General features: G+C 36.5%; 2 long non-coding RNA genes across 2 annotated transcripts in view; one reads left to right on the top strand and one right to left on the bottom strand.

Annotated features, from left to right (window-relative positions):
• The first annotated feature begins 2,653 nt into the window (after nucleotides 1-2,653).
• LOC311440227 lies at nucleotides 2,654-15,155 on the top strand. The gene is made up of 3 exons (XR_014695275.1): nucleotides 2,654-2,900; nucleotides 5,006-5,915; nucleotides 14,658-15,155. It is a non-coding gene; the product is annotated as an uncharacterized lncRNA (long non-coding RNA).
• LOC311440228 overlaps nucleotides 5,015-19,384 on the bottom strand; it is a 33,727-nt gene continuing 19,357 nt past the window's right edge. The window contains exon 2 of the long non-coding RNA XR_014695276.1: nucleotides 5,015-5,347. This is a non-coding gene — a long non-coding RNA (uncharacterized lncRNA). The remainder of the gene's footprint in view (nucleotides 5,348-19,384) is intronic.

The following is a 19,384-nucleotide window of genomic DNA, read 5'->3' as shown; positions in this document are numbered from 1 at the left end:
ACTTAGAGGAGCAGTAGGAAAAATTTATTATTATTTCATGAGGAATTTAGAATTTAAGCTCTAGAGATCAACAAACATTTCAGAAAATACATGACAGTCATTTGTGTGTTCTTAGCGAAGGAATGGATGGGGAAAAGATTGTGTTAAATAAATAAATAAATAAATAGATAAATAAATAAGATGGGGAAAAAAAAAAAAAAAAAACTCAGGAGGCTCAGGTCAAGTCTGTTTGCTTATTTATTTCCCTGTATAGTTTCAGTATTTATTCCAGGTATAGTTTCAGTATTTATTCCAGGAGAGAGAAAAGTAAAGGGAGAGATGGAGAAAAAGAATAAACAGAGGTAGTTTATAAAAATATCATAAGAATAATGCTGTTCCCATTATCACAGAGCACATCTGTCAGCTCTATCCATTTCTTCTATATGGGGTGGAGAGACCTTTGACATTTCAAATGCATCACTCTAATCAAATCCCTATCCTCCTGAAATGATTTCTGAGACTGCATTATAGGTCTATAGAAATACATGAATGAATAATACTTTGGAGAACAATAAGTAAAGTAGCAGGGACAGAGCTGAAATAACTGGGTTCACCAGCACTAAAAAGTGAGGGAGCCATTAATCCCTGAAGATAAAGTATTTTCAGCTCTAGACCATTGAGATCTGCATGGCTGTAGGGAGAAACCACTCAGTGTGTTCCCATTTAGCACTGTAGAGCAGTGAAATTATCAGCACTTCTCATGGTACTGCACTGCCTGGCAGGAGAGTCAAACACTGAGTTTCACAAAGGGCTGAGGGGCTTTTAAGGCAGTTGTCAGTCTCAGTTTTTTAGCCAAAGGATTTATATTTCTGCTTTCACAACTCTCTGTAGCCACTTTACAACCTCTCCCTCGGTTGCAAGACTGCCCTTGTTCTTAGATGCTATAGCATTGCAGTAAAAATGTTATGAGACAGTATTCCTGATCTCTCAACATGTAAGTCATGGTCCAGTACCTAAAGCCATTTAAGAGTTACATTTGTCAGTTCAATTACAAGGACTGTAATTGGTTTGTGTGATTTTGTATTCCTCATCAGATATTATTCATCTCATTTGAGTTCAGCCAACAAAACAGGAAGTATCTGGTCTAAAACAGAGACCCGTGTTACTACAATCAATAAGTGGAAGCACATGCAGAAAACAATTTGTCCTGTCTCAGGACTCACTTAAGGCTAAGTCAATTGATGTGTATTCCTTTCCTTGTCCCCCACCATTAACTACAAAGAAAGACTAGAGGATAAGTTTAGGATTCATTTAATCTAACCATAGGTGTCTAGAAGTGAAACACCTAGACTCCCTATGTTGTCAGTGAGAGTAATGGGAATCCCTACAGGGTAATTTATTCCTTCTGTCTTAAACTAGTATCTTACAGTGGAATGAGTCACCCTCTGAAAGTCTCTGTTTCTGTCTGTGGACTGTTGAGGGAGTCTAAGGATAGGTTTCATAACACTTCTTTTTGAGTATTTACCATACAGAGTGCAGAATATTTAAATTTCTGCTATAGTTTTTATCATTTATATGGAGCAATGTCAAGAAATTAAATAAGTAGTGAAGGAAAAAAAAAAAAAAAAAAGAGGAAAATAAAGTCATCAGGAAACAGAAAATAGTCTAGAATAACAAAAGACTGATAACAGGGTTCTGAGAGGTTTATTAGTCCATCCTCATGGTCAAATCTTGATCAACAAGAAGCAGTTATGTAATAACAAGGAGTTTGCTATGACTGTATACAAACATTCAATAGATGTTATACCAGCTACTGTAGGCTGAGACATCTCCCTAGTCTCTCAGCACACATTTTTCTTCTGCCTCTTGAAATCTGTACTCCAGATTTCAAATACAAGCAAGAAAAGGATAAAAGGGAGGATCCCAACAAATGATTTCATGTGCCATAGGAACATTACATTCATCTGTAGTACTACTAGGAGACTGAGGATTTAGGATAAATGAACATAAATGTTCTGGTCAAAGCACTTATTTTATGTAATTTCTTCTGCAAAAGAGAAACAAGTGAAAGCTGCTTTCTGTATAAAATTTAAAGCTGGAAGAACTTTACAACAGCAGGACCGAGTTCATATGGTTCAGCTGGGTTCATTAGTAGGATCCCAACTGGAGTTACACTGATTTATGCTACTTAGGATTCTGGTTCAAAATACCTTCCTAACAAAGTAGTGTCAGAGTGAAAACTAGTTATGGGACCTTTTCTAGGAAGAACTCATAATTAATTTACAACCTCACAGCTGCTGACCAAGGTTTAGGTCTAATTCTAAATCACAAGACTGAGCAATGGAACTTGCTGGGAAATTGAGAGAAAATAACTTCTAAAGGGACAAAAGGTTTCATAAGTCAGTGTTTTCTTACATAACATATTTTTTCCCTCTTTTTATCTCAAACTACTGAGAAAAAAAAGGCAAAAAAAAAAAGAAAAAAAGCCCCTTATTTTATGACTTCTCAGAGGGTAATACTTTGGTTAGATAACAAACACGTTGTTTCCTATGAGGGAATGGCAGTATAGCATGTGGAATTGCCTCAAACTCCTTTTTTTTTTTTTTATTTTTCTCCAGGAGGAACTGCCTGGACCCTATCTAGCATCACATGACTGCAACGCCATGTTAGGAGCAGTTTAAACTGGCTGGAATCTCACTGCAGTTATTGCTCTCCTCATGAGGAATTTCTAGACAGCAGACAGAGTTGGATGGACACAATCTCTTTATCAGAGAGCCTGAATTTCTGAAAAGAAAATGGCACTCCCTGCACTCACCTTCAGGCAGATACTTCTTCGACTTGGATTATAGAGGAAAGATAAGACTGAAGTATCCCTTTCTCTTAGTAGGTTCAATTACACATCCATCTCTCCTATTGCTAAGGTATGTCCACAAATCCTACCAAATAACCTAAAGAGCTGTAGGAATTGCTGCTTTCCCTTTCATTTCTTCTGAGCATTTGACCTCCGGAACTGATCAAGACAGCTGAAAAGAATTAATTCAGGATATTTATCAGTTGGTATGGCCATTGACCAATGCCCTAGACACCAAGACAAAGAAGTCTTTGCAGCATTTGAGCAGAAGGTAGGATGGAAACATTTCCACAGCAATTTCCTTTTATGTGTTGTGGCAGAAAGAGGCCACTCAGACACTTTGAATGATATCGAGGTGCTTGAGCGGGTCCAGAGAAGGGTGACAAAGCTGGTGAGGGGCCTGGAGAACAAGTCCTACGAGGAGCGGCTGAGGGAGCTGGGTTTGTTCAGCCTGGAGAAAAGGAGGCTCAGGGGCGACCTTATTGCTCTCTACAGATACCTTAAAGGAGGCTGTAGTGAGGTGGGGGTTGGCCTGTTCTCCCACGTGCCTAGTGACAGGACAAGAGGGAATGGGCTAAAGTTGCGCCAGGGGAGTTTTAGGTTAGATGTTAGGAAGAACTTCTTTACCGAAAGGGTTGTTAGACACTGGAACAGGCTGCCCAAGGAAGTGGTGGAGTCACCATCCCTGGAAGTCTTTAAAAGACATTTAGACGTAGAGCTTAGGGATATGGTTTAGTGGGGATTGTTAGCATTAGGTCAGAGGTTGGACTCGATCATCTTGAGGTCTCTTCCAACCTAGAAATTCTGTGATTCTGTGATAGTTTTAAATAGCAGTTGTGGGAATATTTGCAGTTAATGTTTTTAGCTGATGTGGTTTAGGGAATTGCATTTCTTTGGTGGTACAATGAAACAAGGACACTCACATCACAACTCCAGAAGTGGTGGTTGGCCCTGAACACTACTTTAATTGGAGCTTTAAACTACAGAAGGATAGAGGTGCAAGGAAAAAAAGAGTTATAATGCAAGTTGTTCCTTGCATAAGGCAAACATAGTAAAAGCAGTTTGTCATGGGAATTCCATCACCATAATGTATGAACATACTTTTTCTAAGCAATGTAGGTGTAGAAATTGAATAGAGCAATCCTGTATCTTATGGTTGGATCTAGTCCCATGTAAAATTAATCACTGCCAATTTAAAACAGATTCTTATTCCAGATCCCACTAGTTTTCATAATAATATCATATTGGAAGTCTATTGACTGCTCTATTTATAAAGAAAAGAAAGAATTTAATCATGTATTAACTCAACTCTTAACAGATGATGGAAATACCATTTGATCTCAGCTCAGTGGCTGGAAGCCCAGCATGTGACTGAAAATAGAATCTCTTATCTGGAATAGCAGCAAAATAGGAAGGTAAAAAAAAAAAAAATATATGAAAAAGGAAAGCTTGAGGAAAATATAAGGAATTCACAATTTCTCCAGGGTCTCCCAGAATCCCAGAAATACACAGACCAGCTGGAATCATGTGCCTTTTCTGAGGGATGATATTGACAGTTTTGCCTGAGCCTCCTAATTCTAATAGAGGGAATGGAAGACCTGGTGGAATCAAAATGTTATGATACTGCTATTCTAAGTATAAAAAAATTAGCACAGAGTCCACCTTATATATTAGGTCCAGAGCAAAATGAACCATTAACACACTAAGGAAAATGTAGCCAAAAATGTCCATGTTTTGTCTGTACAGCATATTTCATCCATATACCACTGATAGAAAATTTCTACAGTCAAGAAAGAAAAGGCAGAATCCTATATTGTTACCGGGGTTTTTATTTCATGATTTGAAGGATCCTCATAAGGTGACTAAAGATATCGTGTTTACATCGTTCTACCATGAACTGGCTTCTTTGGAGTATTAAATAAGGGCGCTAGGAAGATGGGAGATGGATCTGCCAAGACTGGTGAAAGGAGTTTCATCAAACTCCCAATGTGACTCCCCAGCTGTGACATTTATTTTGCTAATTCTCTGAAAGAACAACCCTGCAGCTCCTGACAATAATTAAACAAAACCCTGCACAAATTCCTGCTGTGGAAACAGAATCAGACCTTACTCTTCATACTGCTAAGAGTATTACAAGCGCTTGTATTTATTTATTTTATTTTATTTTATTTTCAGGTGTAGTTGTTTAAAGCTTTCCAATAAGCTGTGATGCGAATGTTACCACCCATGAATTTTCACTATGCACCAAGCAAAATGGAATCTCTCCTAATTATAACATATTACTTTGCAACTGGAAAAGTAACATTTTGAGGAGTAACCCAGTTCCTCATCTTCTTTCTCTTTGTCACTGCTCCTTGCTGGCAAAAATTGCTCTTGGCTTCATTCAGAGCTTGAGACAAGCAGAAGAAAGCAGGCAGACAGTTAAGGAGGGCTTAGTCTGTGTGTACTGCCCTCTGCAAAAGTATTTGATGTCTGGCTTCCAAGGATCCAGCTCCAGTGGTCCAGGCCAGGGAAACACTACATTAAAGAGAGACAAAGAGAAGATAAAATCTTGAGCTGTGAACACCTACTCCTTAGCTCCACTCTTCACAAAACTCTGTCTCCCACCCACAGTCCTGTAGGACAAGTTGAACTCCATCCTCTGGAAAGCCCTTGTGCTCCATATCCAGATGTTAAAACATTACGTCATGTACTGCCTGCTGGCTCTTCTGCCACATAATATTCTCATTTGAAAACTTTTCACATTGATGAATAACTTTGATTTCATTTCATATGGTCAGTGCCATCAAAAGGGGAAAAAAATGCTGTCAGAATGTAAACTTTTCATGTCTTAAATGTTTTTGCCTCAGAGAAAAAAAGCAAATCAAAAATCCACCAATAGCAAAATGGAAATCATTAATCTTCAGAAGACTGAAAAAGAATGAGGACCATCATGAAGATAAACATTCCAGCAGCACAATCAAGCTGGAAGACTCCAGTGTTATTGGGTTACCCACTTCTATTTCAGTATGTCAAATTTCCTCACAATCAAAATTCATGTTTCTGAGGTGGAGCTTGTTTGCTGCTGTCAGACAGAGCCTGCAAGGTAAGTACTGTGTGACCTGATGAGGTATAATGAAAGAGGAATATTGTATTTGCCATCTCTTTCTGACATATTTGAAAAGAGATTTGCATTGCCATTGGCTCTTATGATGTTACTATTTCTACTGCAGGAGCCTAGACTTCAGGAAAACAAAAGGGTTTCCAAAACAATTTAATGATTTTCCAGAGAAGCAGTGAGGTGATAATTTGTAACAGGGTAAGTCAGGAAGAACTAACCCAAGACGTCTTGCTCAGATTCAGACCACAGCTGAACCTCTTCTAGACATTGTGGAAAGTCAGTTTATTTCACCACGGAAACTCAGTTATTTAACTCACTTTACGTTTGGTGACTTCAGTATTGGACAGTTAAACTGAGACCATGGTGTTTCCTTATGATACTCCTAGCCAGGCCAAAATCCAAGAGAGGGGGGGAGAGTGAGATTTCTCAAGAATTAGAGCACAGTTTTAAAATTCAGGGATGATGAGTGGTTTCCAGGAATTTATACAGAAGTACATGCATAACTTTCCTAATGTAGAGAAGAAAATGGAGCAAATACCTCCTTCCAATCCCAGTTTAAAGAGCCTCAATACCAGGCATCTTCCTAGTCCTCTAACATGTACCTTGAGTCAGCTGCAAGTAGTAGACTACCGTGCAATTGTTGAGATGTGCAACAACTGACATGTATTCATTGGGAGTCATAGCATATCCTTGTCAATCAGCAAGGAAGTCTCCTATGCTCTGTAATTCCCACCAGCCCTCAAGATGTCCTGGTTTTGTCTTTCTACACAGAGCAGTAATTATTCTTCTCTAGCCATTCCAGTGGGATCTCTCCGTTGGTAGTGAATAGTGTAGTTTATAGGACAGATGCAGGTGAGATGTAAGCTCACCTCTAGCTCACCCTTCCACATTCTTCCACATTAGTGCACACATTTCACACACTTACCCTGTGTATTTGGCTAATTTTAATCATGCCTGCATAAGTGGCTTTGTTCTCGTCAACTTTTAGAATTGGTTTAAGAAGTGCAAATGCTTAATCTGCTGGTTTAAAGTCATGAAGGCTAGCATAAATAAACTTCAGATCAGTTTAAATCTAAATTGTTTCATTTGCCCTAAAATAGCTGAAGGATACTTACACAGGCAGCACAAGAACCAAGGTGGGTATTTCTCCACTGAAAGGTAGTACCTCATTGAAAAGGGGAGGTAAGTTTAGCATTTGCAGTTGATTTCTTGATTTGTTAGAAAATACTAAATTTTCATGGAGCTTGGCATAGCCCATCTGACCTTCCTTGGAATGTTTTAAAACATATATATATATTTTCCATTCTAGTACAATGCATAAGAATAATTCAGATTGTGAGGTGCAGGAAGAAAGTCTGAGACAGAGGAGATAAATCAAATTAAACCATCTTTAGACAAGTTGTTACATTCGTCCACATAACACTAGAAGGGGTATCTGCAGGACTAAGGTTAGGGCCAAGTGAAGGGCAGATACAAGTGCTAAGTGCTTTGAAGACAAAGGATCAAATTGAAGAAATCTGCTCTCCACCAGATTTCAGACTATATTTTAAAGGATATTTGAAGAAACAGAGAAAATGCAGAACTGTTTTTTGAAGGAACAGAACTATTTTTATGGTTAAAGTTCAGTGGAAACAAAATTTTGGTGCATCACAAGAGTTAGTTTTGTTTGAGTGCACCAGTTGAACAGCTCTGAATCCTTTTACTGAAGACAGCTAGATTTTTGAAACAGATCTGAACTGCACATATGCTGATAAAGAAGGTGAAAATAGTTCCCAAGTGTTAAGATAATAAATGTTTCTCCAGAATCCAGCTAAAATAACCTTACTTTAGTAGCATTTCCGTAATGGAAATGACTGAATTCACCAGTTTTGTTTATTTTACAGTAATATTTGTGCATATATAGAGATATACTGATTTACTGTGTGAAAAAAATATTTTACTGTGTGGAAAAAAATGTACTTTTGCCTCATGTTACTGTCCCTTCATCAAGCAGTGCCAGCCAGCTACACCAATACTGAAAAAAAAATAAAAATAAAAATTCTTTCAAAATTCACAAACAATAGCAGCATGAATTCAGTGTAACATGAAAGGGATATTAGAAGTTCCTGATGGCAAATCCTGGGAGTAGGAGGGAAATGATGAAATCAAGCAGAGATGGATAGTACAAAACAAATTCAAAAATGCCACCCAATCGTGCTATATGGATAAGCCTTTCATTAGCAACAGTGAGTCCCCCATGCTAACCACTGCAGAAAAAAATGGCTCCAGCTTCCTGTCACTGTTAAGGTGACAGGAAGTGGCTCCAACTTCCTGCCCTGAGGGTGATGAAAACAATTAGGTCTCATATTCCCTTTCACACTTCTCTCTGCACCCTCTGAAAACAGCAGCATATGGTCTATGAATGAGAGATGAACTGAGGTCCCTTTGGGTGGGTCTCTGAGCTCTGCTCCAGGCTTCCTGAAGACCCTGAAGGATGGTGGTGGAGAAAAATGGAACTCCCTCAGACCTCAGTTTATACTAATGTGCACTTCAGCCCTCTGCCTGGTGGATCTGAACAGCCTGAGTGAGATGCTGTAAATCCCATGGTGTTTTTCTCTTGCTTTGTTTGGCCTGTACTGGGCATACCAGCTATTTGGGCTCCCTTCTTGGAGGATTCGGTGTCATACAGTGCAAAGCACTGCAGGAGAGATGGAAGGAAAATATCACTGAATGGAATATTTGGGACTAAACCCATTATATAGCCCATGGTCGTATGAAAGATTTTGGCACATATTGAAAATCACTGAAAATCCAGTAGGATAGAGAGAAATCACACCTGGAATTGCCAGCATCTCAGCTATTTCTCTAAGTAGTGAGCCTTAGTTTCCCTCCTTAAAGTAGGTATAAACTAATATAAGTCTTCATTCATGTCCTGAACATTGTGGAAAAGCCAGAACAAAAATGAGAATGTGGGAATTCCAGCATGTTCACTTTTAGGCTGGAGCTGTAATTTCATTTTCTGCTTTTGCTCATAGACCTTTTCTTATACATTTAAAGGAAGATTATACAGTAATAAAGAGGTTATTCAGTGGAATTAATGGCTGGTAAATTTATAAGAGATTAACAGGAGAGACTTTCAGTGCTGTGTGTCATCAGCCCATGTAATAATTCACTGTTGTCTCACAGGAGGTCAGCTAGTCAAATACAGTAGCTCGAATTTAAAAAGAGACTAATAATGTATGATCCCTACCATAGCTTATAGTTATGCAGGCTTTAGGTATGAACAATCAGTTCTCATACTTAGGAGAAATAAAAGCTACCCTTGTGGTGAGAAGATTTTTGAAACTCTGCCTCCTCTATACCACTGATTCTGAGGGCTGGCCTGAGGCACCCTCCAAGTTGGTGAGCAGTACCACAGCAATGACCCAGTCCTTCATGAAGTCGCCAGAGGTTTTTCTTTGATTTGTCTCAAACAAAAAATCTTCAGAGACTTTCCCTCACCCACACACATATTGGTTGCAGGCTTTTGAAGGGTGAGGTGGTGCTAAGCAGGAGAACAGAGAAAAAGAGAGAAGAAAAGGGCAATCTTTATTGTTTTCCTACCTTAGGCAAAGGCATCTGTAAATGATAAGAAATCAGACTTGATAAGCTTCTGTTGCTGGGCTGGAAAACCCTAATTTCCATGGAAACCTGACCAATTGCCAGACTGTACAAGAAAGTGTTGTGTATGAAACAGGGATATTGGAGCGATCTGTTTTTCTAAGCACCTCAGGGGCTTGCTAGACCCCTTATTAACAACTAATACCTTCATCCTAATTACACTTCTGTCCAGTCAACTGCCTGTAATGAAAATGAAAGATGGACAGAGGTAATGACTACACAAAAAAAATCAGAGGGCATAGAATCATGTACGAACCCAGTAAGTTATTTATGAGTACTACATGCATTAAATGTTATCTGGGGCTCAGCCAGCCCTGTAGGCCATATGAATATATCTCTGTTGACTAAAGGACCTCCTTTTGCTCAAGAATTGGACCACAACCTGTGTGTGACAGAGCACTGTAAGAAGGACAAGATTTAGGAATTTCTAAGACAGAAGGCTATTTGCAGATGGTTTAACAACCATTTTTAGGTTTAAAAACCTTTGTGTACAAATTTCGGATGTTGATACATGTAAAGAAAGAAAAAACCTAGCCTACACAGGGAACTACTATTATCCAATATAAACAAATTTATGAGGTGGTTCTGCATTTTGGCTCACTTGTGGAACCAAAAAAGAAAAGAGGAAAAATAAGGCAAATCATTCAGTTTGCAAGGTTGGTAGCTAGTCAGTCAATGAATGGACTCTCATGGCAGTAAATCCCAAGCAGTGATTGAATTCAGCCCAAGATTTCTTTCTCACATTTGAGTCATAGTTTATAGACCTCAAGACAAGGTTTGTTAAATTAGGCTGTAATTCCTCCATTATAAAATGCCATCTTAATGGTTCTGATCTTTTGGAAGACTTTTAGCAGATTGGGCAGTGATGGGATAGAGGAGAAGATTTATTGCATACTCAAAGCCATGTGATAATCCAAAGGGATAGACAGTACCAGCTCTTCACCACTTGTGCTGAACAAAGATGTGAACTGTTTGATTCTGATAACATGAAGATCCTCTTACAACACAGTATGAGTCTGACAAAATATAAATATTGGCTTAAATATATATATATATCAAAAGTAGATTTCTCTCATTTTCCCATTAGTTTATTTTAAAGGAGTAGAAACTTGTTTGGTGATCATTTTTAAGTCCTTAGATACTTTTTGTTCAGAGCTTCACTCTCAATTTAATGTCTTTGGATGAGGATGGCTGGGAATTTCCATTAGAAATGTTTTTTCTAGATGCTGGAGTGATCCAAGCACCTGAAGTTAAAGCTTTGAGCAAGTATTTCGTTTCATGGGTAATACTGGTGGTAGGGTGGATCAGCTGATCTTGGAGGTCTTTTCCATCTTTAATGATTCTATGATTCTGTGCTATTCATTTCAGTTTGGATAGGAAAGTTTCTTGGATTTGGTGAGAATTTTAGGTCAAGAAGCAATGGGAAAATGTGTGCCCTGAGCCTCCAAGTGTTCAAGGCTATGAATTTCATAGCCTTGTTCCATCTAGTTCAGAACAAGACATTGGGTTTCAGGATGTCCTTAGATATACTAAGAGCTATACTAATTTATGGTTTTCCAGTTGTTTTCCACTGCTAAATACATTGTAAAGAAAAAAAAAAAAAAAGAAAAAGAAAAAGAAACACACAACAACAACAAAAAAACAACTCCCATATTTGTCAATGAAACTGAATATGTAGCCAATATTTATCCTATTTCCATCCAAATTGTCTAGGCTATGCATAAACTAGAGTTTAAAGAGTTTGTATATACTACACTGTATACAATAATAATTACTTGTTGGTTTTAATCTGCAGTATTCCTTAATGCATCTCTGATTAGATTCAGTTATGAACCTCATTAGTACACAGTACTGGATTAATTATAAGAATGTTTCTGTAACATCTTTAGGAGGTAGAGAAAAATGTTTTTCTTCAAACACTAGAGGAAAAGAAAAAAGTTGTCTACAATCTATCCACAGTTACATATGATATTTATGATATTTACTCAAGAACAGAAAAACGAAGTCAAAATGCTTCATCCTTGCTTTGCTTTCCACATGTGGGAAACTTTATCTCAAGTTTTAAAAGAATTGAAAGAATAATATTTATATTCATAGTTGGAACAGTAGTTATATCCTAGTGCAGAAAAACGAGCAAGGGGAGTGTTCAATTGGGAAAGAAACAGTTGTTAGTTCAATTAATAATTTCATAGGATAAAAACAAAACCCAGTTAAACAAGCATGATATACTTATATATACTTATCATTATTAAATTAAATCATAGCTGTGCTTCTAAAGGAGCCTGCTTTTTAAAAAAGTGCTGCAAGATAAACTATATCATGTGGTTTTGTTACATCTAAGTGCTGGGTCTCATAGTGAGTAACCAATTTAATACACATACAGAGAAGAGGGGCTGACATTTCTCATACCTGGTAGGATTCTAAGATTTTCTGAAAAAAAGGCATAGCAAAATCTGGAGATAAGTAGTGAAAGACAGACAAATTCACTCCCACCCATAACAGACCTTTTTTAAACGGTCATGATAACTAATCATTTGCACAATTTACCATGGAATAAAGCAGATACTCCATCACTAAAAAATTTAAAATCAAGTCTGAGTGTTTTTTCAGTGAGATGTATTAACTAAGCTGGCAGTACCATGCTTCAGCAGGCAGGAGAGGGGAGAAATTACCTGATGAAATTTGCTACTCTGCATCATGAATTAAAAAACACACAGGATATAATGAGTATAACCTTCTGCCTATTAGACCCAACATCTTTATTTAGTGGTATGCAGTGGCAGAATTTTAATTAATTTTAAAACCTGTTTTAACCCACTATATGTTTCTGGAGAGAAGCAGGAAAGGACCCCAAAGAACTACATATGGAAAGCCAGATGTAATTACTGAGGTTAACATTTTCCGACCCAAAATCATAAGAGTGTTTGTGCATTCTTCTTTTTGCTTTGGCTCAGAGCTAAATCTTTGCAAAGGTTTATATGTTTCCATCACAACTGACAGCTGCTGTATCTTTTGTGATTTTTCACACTGCTACATCACATAGCTCTATTTAAACTCGATTTTATTTTATTGTGCCCCTCTGTGTTCTCCCTATTGGAATCTTATTTGTATTGGTATTTAAAAGCCAGTGCTATTTCAACTGGGGAGATTCCTGCGCCTCTAAAATATATATATTTATTTCTTTGAGATGTGGAATTACAATGCTCACACAATAGTTACCACAGGGTATAACATTAATTCAATGCTGAATTAGCAGCTGGAATTATACCCTTGTCATAATGCTTTTAATTAGTCATTACTCATTGGAATAGAATAATTTTTAATAGTTCTTTCACTTGATGAGACTGATTTTCACTGGGAGAAAAAGCAGCTCTCCCCAGAAATGGTAAATTTGAAACTATGACAAGCCATAGGGTTGTATCCAGGACATACAGTATGCTTTATATCACTCTGCTTGGCAATAGCTCAGTGCTACAGTCAGCACTGCATGGATTGCCCTGTAATAGGGCTACAGAGTGCCTAATAATCTGCAGTGAGTAATAACAAGAGGCTCCTTATCATGATAGTTTTAAGATCAAATGTAGGAAATTCAACAGGGTTAATAAATAAGAGTTAGACATTCACCTCTATGCAATAATAGTGTCAAGTCTATTTAGAGCTCCATCTTTTAGGCTGAATTGAATTGTTATGAAGACGTGAAGTGTAACACATTGTCACTCTTGAGTGAACATCTGAGCTCTGCATAGCAATTGAGGAAGTTACTAGTTGTTATGTGATGGTTTCAGGCCACCTGCATGTCAGGAGAAAAACCTAAGAAATGTAGGTTCTCCCCTGTGGTTTCAGTCCTCGTATGTGAGCTAAAGTCAATGAAACATACAGACCCCAATTTGGAATGATGGCAGCAAGGCAGTTATGTCACTGTCCATACTCAAGAGATCACCGTGTTACAGTTGCCGTGCTGAACTATCTTTTCCAGTGACAGCTCTGCCTAGTCTGCTTCTGAGACTTCTACACATATTGCACTGTTACAATTAAAACTATTTAATTTAGAGCCTACTCCAAACAAACAAAACATAAATAAACATTTCTAAATGCAGTTATGTTCAAAATTTCTTCCAGGAAAAATGTCCCATGCTTTGTCATTCTTTTCCCCAATTAAGATTAAACCATGAATCAATATATAAGAAATTTATATGGGAAAAGAATACAATTTGAGTGAGTTTAGCTATGATTATTATTCCTGGCTATTATATTGTTAGTTAAAAATCACTTTTTTGTATTTTCCTATTTATCATTTCATAATCCACATACTCTTCTTCAAATAAGTCTCTTGGTAACAATGAATGATGCCATCTTACAAGTGCAGAAATATCATGAAATGGGATTTCTGATGCAAACTCATTGAAATCTTTGTATATTCTCTTTGACTTCAGTGGCATTTGGATCAGATCCCTCGTGTGTTTATCTAGCTTGAAAACGTTCCCAAGGTTGTGCTGCCCTGAATGAGAAATAAAATAATTCAATTCCAGATATTAAGTAGCTTAACAGAGGGAAAATAAAATAAAAATTAAAAAAAAAAAAAAAAGGGGGGGGGAGATCGTGGTGTGGTTACGAATTTTTCATTCTTTTTGCTGCCTTTTCTCAGTGTGGAGGTAGATAAAGCTTTTCTCTCTTCTGGGCTAGCAGTTATGTGGATTAGATCATAGGAAGAATTTCATTTAATCAGTTCAATGAATTTTAGTTTATTTAGCTTATTAGAAATTCATGTAAATTGTTAAGTTCTAAGTCCTCTCAAGATTACCAGGATTTTTTTTTATTTTTATTTTTTAAGAAGTACATAGAAAGGTTTTATCCATAGACTGTTGGGTTCAGCTAATTACATTAAGAGCTAATACGATTTCCTTGTTTATGCTGTTTGTACAGGAAGATGATTGTCTAATCCTTTAAGCAGTACATTTAATTTTGGTTTCTATTTCAAGTCTTCAAATTGTGTTAACTACTTCTAGTACTCAAGGTAAACGTAGTTTAAATCTTAAACATTTACTTCTGAATAGCTTCAAGGATTAAATTGTTCTGGTTTCATTTCAGACAAGGAACATAATCTCATGCCCACTGGTTCTAAGCTGGAGGGCAATGGAGGAAGCAGAAAACAGGAAAACTATTTTCCTAAAGCCAGTTCGGGACATCATCTGCAAAACTGTCACACAGTGTCTTGCTAAATTGTTCATTGCTACATTGCATTCATTACCACTAATTATCTGTCTGTCTGTCACATATGTCAAATCTGGCTATCCATCTCTATATAAGTATTTTAAATTTCCATTTGTAAGAACATAATAAAATTATACTCAGTCTAGCAAACCTTTGTATATCAATTACATTCCCACTCTTTGGAAGTTATTTTCATTCTATCTTTAAGACTGAAGAGGAAAGTAAGTCCAAAAAGTCTTGCACAGCAAAGAAACAGATGTAACTACCTAAAATTGCATGCAGATACAATTGTCAGTTAGACTTCCTTTGCTTTGTCTAGTTTTTATTAAAAATAAATAAAATCAGCGATGCTGACAGTTTTCAGTATGACAGCCCTGGAGGTTTGATGGGTGTTCAATTTTTTTCTTTTTTCTCAACCTCTTGTATTTCAACACCAACACTTATTCTGGTTCTATGCATCCATTTTAAAGATTTCTCCTGTAATACAGAAAAGTATGATATCTCAAGGTATCATCCAAGAACAGTAATACTCCATTCTCTGTGACATTTCCACTAGTGTTTCTCTACAAGAGTTTTCAGCCAGTGATCCATTATTTCTAGGCAATTCATGGAAGGTGACATAGAAGATAAATTAATGTAATTTCTCAGAAAACTCTACCTAATACAGACATCTGAAAGTATCTGAATCTCCTGAGGAGAATTTGCAGAAAAAGCCTATAAATAAATAAATAAGTGCAGATATGTCTACCACACACTCTGGAGAACATATTAGCTTCAGTTGTTGCTAAAGGAGGCATCTATACCTGAGATAGCTTAGGGGATATATTGTAAGGAAAGAGACTTGTAAACAGAGAGATTAGACTTCAGCTATTAATTCTGTCTTGGAAGAGTCTGAGTAAATCACGTCCATGTCTACAGACATTTCCATGTCTACAGACAAGAGCAGTTTATGCCTCTTCTCCTCTATCCTTCCTCTGGGTTAAGAGAAGGAATTTTCTTGTATTAATAAAGAGAAGATTCAAGTAAAGATTAAAGAGAATAAACATAATAATTTTTGAAGGAAGGTACAGAAGTTACTGTGGGATTCTTGTCATGATCTGTGCAGGGACTTCTACTATTCGAAAATCTCATAAGTGATCTGGAAAACTGAATGAATAATGTTGGAACAAAATTTGCCGACAGTGAAAAACTTGGAGAGACTCAAACTAAGGTAGCTAAATGTGAAGCAAAGTGGAAGAAACTGTTGGATATCTCATGATATTGAGTGAGATGATGATAAAACAAGGAACAAAAGCCAAAATAAAGTAATGCACCAGGGAACACTAATTCTAGCTGTCCATATTTAGTGATGGGTTCAGCAGGAAGCTTCTAACAAATTATCCTGGCTGTGGCAAATCTTAGTGCCTGAAGCTTGCCCCCAGCTAATCATATCCACAGTCTCATTTCTGTCAGTCTGAAAAACAACTATGTTTTCTTCCTCAACGGTAAAGTTTTTGTGACTTTTTCTAATTTCCAAATATTTCATAGAACCAAGTCAGAGAATACTTAAGGCAGTAAAACCAACAAGAGATAACTTCTAGTAGTGGTGAACCAAAGTGGAAGGAAAGGGGTCATAAAAGAACTAATGAATGATTAACTTTTCAGCAGGTCTATATCATAACTCAGCAGAAAGATTATGAAGTGAGTGCAGCCAATTCCCTGAAAACATCAGATTGGTGGTTAAAACTAACAAGGCAATAATTAAGAAAAACACTGAGAACTAAAAAGAAAACCCTACAGAGTCACTGCATAAATCTGTAGTGCACAACCACCATGACTCCTGAGGACGCTCTTATTCTGCACCAAAAAAGGGGCACACTCAAAAGGACAAAAAGCAGAATGACAACTTAATAAGGGAAGTTAGAATGACACCGAGGTAAAGAAAGACAGAGGACACTGGAAATCCTCAGCTTCTGAGACAGATGACAGGGATCCTGGGTATACAGTTATTTCTCAAAAATCACCTGTGATGTGAAGATAGTGAAAATGAGATGATGGGTTTGCTGCTTTCAACAGTTTAAGAGCAAAGAACACACAGTGTTTTTGTTGGGTGTTAGAATTTATAATACCCAGAACAAAATAGTTTCCAACAACACATAACTAAATCTTGAACTCTGTTGACACAGTATTTTGTAGGTGGTCAAAATATCAATGGATTAAAGTAGAAGTTAAATAAGAAAGAGTCTCACTGTTACCTGTTAAATTCTTTAATCTGGGTATAACCTCTAGTTCAGCGTTAGAAACTGGGGTGTGGGGGGGTTATATCACAAATATTTTCAAAAGCATCTAACATTATCTTCTGTCAGCAACCAAGAAATAGCCTAGTTGATATTTGCCTGATCTAATAATGCAACTGTTTTTATCTTGTTCTCTTTTACTCACACTAGTAGTGGAATTATCTCAGTTATGACTGCACTATATACAGAAGACATTGAGCCCTGCATCTGGATCATAAACAAAGACAGATTCTTGTTTATCCATATAATGTCATGTAAACTAAAAACAATATATTACAGTTATCAACATATATTTCATAGAATTGTCATTGTCACCAACATCAGAGCATGCTATGTTTTTTTTGTTTTTTTTTTTTTTAGGAAGAAAGAATGAAATCTATATTTTAGCCAGTAAGGAGTTTCCATGCTGTCACTTTTCAGACGGGGAAACAGAAGTGGAAAAACAAATATTTCTCCATAACTCCATTTCCTATCAGTAAAAACAGAATAAACAATTGTGAGCTAGTATTAAGAAATGCTATTTAGAGCTAGTTCATATTGTTGCATTTCTGCTCATGATTTCCTGGCTGATATAATGAGTCACCCCATGATATCCTTGATCTTTTCCTTACATAAACATAAAGCTGCAAGAAAAGGAGATGATGCTAACCCACTCATTTCAGTTAAAAGTCACTATTCACCTGCCAATGAAAACAAAAAACAAAAAACTCTAAAGCAGACTTTTTTTTTTTTTAACTTTTTTTTTTTTTCTTGCCAGTCCTCTGAGGAAACTCAGACTTACAGGTATAAAAAGTACTGGTTGTAATCCTTTTATCCACCTAGTCCAAAAATGAATGAAGACCATATTAGTCTGATGTTTTTTAACCTTATCATTTCCATTACAGTGATAGACAGCAGAAAACAGAGTAAGCAGAAATATGCTCATCTTCACAGGTAATCAGACTGCCAGAGCTCAGGTTCTGAGTTGTCCTGATAGATTATGGTAGGGATAAGGAAGGCCTTTCGATCATTTTTGTTAGTGATAGCTTACCAGAAAGAGGGAACTGACATTCAAGCTCATGCTTATTTCTGTCAGTCTGAAAAACAACTATGTTTTCTTCTCTGATAATCATATTATAAAATCAGAATTTTTATTAGGTCCCAGTTTGTTGCAAAAGACAGAATAGAAAAATTTTCTGTTTTTGTAATCTCCTCAGAACACGGAGTAGCACAGATGAAATGTACTAGACAATGTTAAGGCAGAATAACTGATGCAGTAATTCAGGAGGTTACATGAGTATATTGTAGGTGTAATTGTTTTATAAAGTACAATGAAAATTTATCTTTGCTTCTGAACTCTTTTGGACATGAGGTCAAAAATTCATATCTTTGTCTGGTCTTGAAATGCAGAGAAAAAAATAGCTGGACTTTAGCAATACCATTTTCCCGATACTCTTAAAATAGGTAAAAAAAAAATAATAATTTCCTGTTTCTCATCTGCACTTAGAATATTGTCTTGTAACTTCTAAATACAGAATTTTCACTTTGTTATTGAAATAAGAAAAAAACACTAATAAACAAAAAAATACTACTTCTATGTAAGCCATATATTTGTAGCTGAAAAATAAGGTGTCTAGTTTGCGAATTCAGTTCAATAACTGTTTGAATTCAGGTTATTCTTTATGTTGATTGCTGACTCCTTACTAATTCCGTCACTAGCTTGAGTGTTGATGCAGAAAGGAAATTCTTTAGAACTTGTTGACCAATTGTTGGACTTTGTCATCACTATCATATATCCAAAGATTGTTTTCGCTATCAATACTTTCTGAAGACAGTTTCTATCACATAAAATTGTTTTGGGAATGGAGGGGAGAAGAAGAATTGTTGTGGGGTTTTTGATTGAAACTTAAAGATTTCTAGCTAAAAAGTGATTTACTGAAAAAGCAATAATCTGTTTTGTTAAAAAGACATTTTTCTTCAAAATCACTAAATTTTTATTGATCTGCTGCAGTGGTTATATACACCCCCATATTTCAATCCAGGGAAATGGATTCTATAATCTACTCTTACTTCAGGTATATGATATCTCTTTTCAACACTGGAAACAGATTGAGGAGGTTAGACCTTCACATTCCAATGATTATTGATTTTTTTTGGCAGCTCTTCCTCAATACTTGAAGGACAAAATAAGTATATAAAATAAAAATTAAGAGGCAATCAATCAGAATTCTTGTCTGGATTGAAGATTCAAGATTCCCTCAATGAAGAAAAAAAAAAAAAGAAAAAAGAAAAAAGCCAAGATTAAAAAAACTTGTGCTTCATTTGAATGCATTTTCTTTGCAGACTGGT

This window comes from Aythya ferina (assembly GCF_964211825.1).
Source record: "Aythya ferina genome assembly, chromosome: 7".
In the NCBI taxonomy this organism is placed as follows: Eukaryota; Metazoa; Chordata; class Aves; order Anseriformes; family Anatidae; genus Aythya; species Aythya ferina.
Note: the sequence above shows the minus strand (reverse complement) of the source record. Positions and strands in the feature narration are given on the sequence as shown.